Source organism: Gymnodraco acuticeps, unplaced genomic scaffold (assembly GCF_902827175.1).
Source record: "Gymnodraco acuticeps unplaced genomic scaffold, fGymAcu1.1, whole genome shotgun sequence".
NCBI lineage: Eukaryota > Metazoa > Chordata > Actinopteri > Perciformes > Bathydraconidae > Gymnodraco > Gymnodraco acuticeps.
The window spans coordinates 547,517-551,560 of NW_022991753.1; positions in this window are offsets into that span (position 1 = coordinate 547,517).

Here is a 4,044-nt window from a genome sequence, read left to right on the forward strand (position 1 = left end):
AGGCCGGTATCATTTGTCTACACAAATATGTATATATGGAGCACCATCATTTATTAATTCACAATTACAACTATAATGTTCAAGATATCTCTAACTTTTCATTGAGACAGCTGCTTCCCACATTCCCTGAAAAGTGTTTAGCCAAAAAATGTCACTTCCTTATTGTACTACTACTGCAGTTTATCAACACCTAATCCATATTAAAATGTCTAATAGATATATTTCAGAAACTTGTGCATATAATTATTATCTTGAGTCAAACCATTACTAGGATCTGTAAAGCTCTGCTATGTATTTCATAACTCATATTCATTTATCTTCAAATCTGGTCCACTTAAAGACAATGTTAACCTCTTTAACAGTGCGTGGAACCTTGGGTGTCCGAATATGTAACAATCACTCCTTCCTTTATCAAGGATTCTAAAAACAGAAGTCATTTCATCAATGGTTTGTAGCTAAATTTAGGAATTATCACTTATGGTAGGTATGTTTTTACTCTTTAACATCTCTAAATGTCAGTTAATTACTAACTAAATTAATGTCCATTAGGAGGTGGTGACGCTAGTCTTCCAAACTCATAATCTGGTGCCGTGCGCTTCCTGTGAAGCTGCATAAGATTTTAAAAACCACTGCAGGGTGGGTCGAGTGACCCCTCCTCCCTATTAGTCGTCAATAATATGCACCATTACAATGGGTGATTGAAGGCCTCACATTATGTCCAATTACAGCATCAGTCTTCTTTACTCTAAAATTACTTTTTAAATAGGAATATTTAGAAATGGAACAAATATTCAATCTTCAGAAAAGTTCTTAACCAAAGTCTATCTAGTGAATAGCCAACATATTTGAAAATGTCAGATGTATAAAAATAAGCCTAAATACTCCCTTACCATCAAAGTCCAAATCTAGACATAAGGTGAACAGTTTTGGTAATGGACAATTTAACCTAAAAACAAAACAAAATTGGACTTGTGTCCTTGTTATTTGTTCTTCAAAATACATTAGCAAATACCTTGTGAAGTATTCGCAACATAACCAACCCTCTCGAGGATATAAAATCCATTCATCTTTTTACTCATAGTTAGTTTATATGTCAAGATTATTAGGTGTGACCTAATAATCAGATGTGTTGTTTGCTAAACAAGGATATTAAACTTTAATCTTTTCAGTATTCCAGACCATCGTTTAAACAATCAGCCTCCCTTCTCAAACACTAAACCTATTGTTGTACACCACCCTCTGGAAAACTCTTGCACAGTTATGCTGTAAAATCATCGCATAATTTCTTCAGAGTCTGAACGATCTGAGACAAGCCCGGTCATAATGTGAACAGTCAGTGATGCGTTGTCTTCTGCAGCTGTAGTGATTGGATCAATGAAACTCTTGTTTTGCACTGGGATGTCCTGAGGGGGAAGGAAACCTCTGGATCAATGTGGTACAATCAGCAGACACACGTTGTCCTCTGCACAGCAGGAATCCCCAAAAACTGCAGTTCCTCTTCACACCACTGTTGCCTCGGCAACAAGGCCCAAGCAAAATGTCAAACCCTCCTCAGAGATGCGTTCTTTGCACAGTTCTTCTGTTTCTGTAGTGAGCAACTCTTCACCAACACACTGATTCAGAGTACAACCCAAAGGTGGCGCACATCTATCCAGTGCTGCTATAATCACAGCAAATCAGGAAGACTGGAGAACTGGAGAAAAACTAAATTTAAATCTCTCCCCCAAAGGGTTACAAAATAAAACGGCTGAGTGTCTCTATGGTCAGGAATGCTGAAACATGTGAATGTTAAAACAAACCAATGGCAGTAGTCTACCTAGATTCTTTACTCCATTAAAAGTAGTAAAACCACATTGTAAAATATCTTGTCTAGTTTCTAGTGTCTTGTTTAATTCTAGTCAGAAAAAAAAAATAATAAACTTCATCTTTAAAATCTTCTTTAATTTGAAACCAAAAAAGGTCTTCCTTCTCCACCCCGATCCTATTTTTACCTCAAAGTCCAAACAAACTGATGATTTATCTTTAAAAACCATGAGGAATGACAGTTCTCATAAAACACTATTCTTCCTTACTTGATTTCTAAATCAAATGAGCAAAACAGGAAAACCTCCTTAACCACTTGCTTATTATATTATTTTTTTAATTGTTTATCTAAGTTGTGTTACAAGCAGGTTAGATTTGTAACAGAACACAAAACTAACTGTATTTAGCGCTATATTTGAAAAACAAGTAATCTGATCACAGTTAATGAATATATATTTTGAACAGTTATTATTGGTGAAAAAGTTTCCTCACAAAATGTAATCTCCATGACTAAAGCTAAAACCTAAAGAAATCATCACGGAACAGTTTTTCTGTCCTTACCACTTAATTGTTTCAATACAAACTAAAAAGCGTTGTGAAAAACTCCCACTCTTGAGAACATCTCAACACTTTATTCCATCTGAGCACGAATGTTTATGACAGACACGGCCTATTAATCCAAAACGATCTTTAATGGTATCAATTGTGAACTTTCTTAATATGAATTGTAAATGCAACGTATGTTTCTCTTTGGAACACAGATAGGACAGTAAGCTGCTTGAAACTGGTTAATAGCAGCTTTCTGTCAACCTAGATAAGCATGTTGTTTTCTATCTAGTAAATATATTTTTACTTCATGTTCACTCACAAAACAATATGACATTCTTCAGACTAGTAGTCAACTTTATATAAGTTGTACTCTCTCTGAACTCTTCCAAACATCTACTTCTCCTGTCTCTCTCTCTATGTGCCCTGCAGCTGCTCCTGCACAAGCTTCTCTCATCAATCACCTCTCTGTGTTTAGCCAACAGTGTGCTTTTAGCCTCGTGCAGCCACCTCTGTCATGTTTTAAACATGAACAGATCCCTCCTGTTACTTACTCTTTCTTCATAAACACAATTAATGTCTACTAATGATATTACAAAAACTACCTAATGACAAATAGCACAAAATTCACAATGCAATGCAATAGTAACGATCAGTTCTCAAAACTTCTCATGAAAACCACAATGTGACGTAACTGCATCCCACAAAAACTATGCTAAAAACGACAAATATAGTTTCTTATTTATTTAAATATCTACGACACATTGATCTATTAATTTTCAATGTTATTCACTCCAACTTCAGACCAGTCGTTGATTATTCACTCCTTGTTTTAAATTCAACGCTCAGCAGCCATTTTTGAGGCATTTTGAGAAGAAGCACAAGCAGTCCACACTTCGGGCTGCTGCTTCAGCAATTAGAGGAAAGCTGGTGAAGAAAAAAGGGGGCTTTCTTTAACCCCTGGTGACCCACGCATTTCTTTATCTGACTTTTCTCCCTTATCTATTAGTAATTATTCACAGAAAATTATTCCCCGTACAGTCTATCCAGCTTTATGGTGCGATGTTTATTTCAAACAGATAACATAATCTCTTTATCGTCACGTTTGGGCCAGATAGATTAACCCCACAGAACAAGAGAACGAGATTCCGGTCCTTTCAAAATGGTTATTTGAAATGTGCGTATCTCCCCTTGGATTCACTTATAACGCAACTGCAGCTCCTATGAGACTGGAAAGCATTATTCAATTTAGTTCTGGATGGAATCAATTAGAAACCACTGAACGCCCCCGACGAGTTAGCCTGTATCGATTTCTGAAAAAAAACGCACGGGGGCCTTTCACCCTTCATCTTACAGTCCTCATCGCTTCACATGGAGCTAACGAGTTAGTCGTGCGATTCTGAAAAATCCCACGAGGTTCCTAACCGTTGCTTTATTAATCTTATTAATTCTTAGGTTAGTTACCTACCTATGCTAAAATATGCATTGCATTATCTTTAGCGTGAAGACTAGACACTGAGAAATATTCCTGACAACTCTAAAAAAAATTGAATATAGCCAAATCACAGATTTTGAGTGTAACGGGTATCCGTGCTTACCTGATATTTTGTATAGAGCTCTGTTTTTAGTTGTCAGAAGAGTATTTCGAGGTGTCACCCCTGGACCAGCTTCGTCCGCTGGCTGCTGATGTGACTC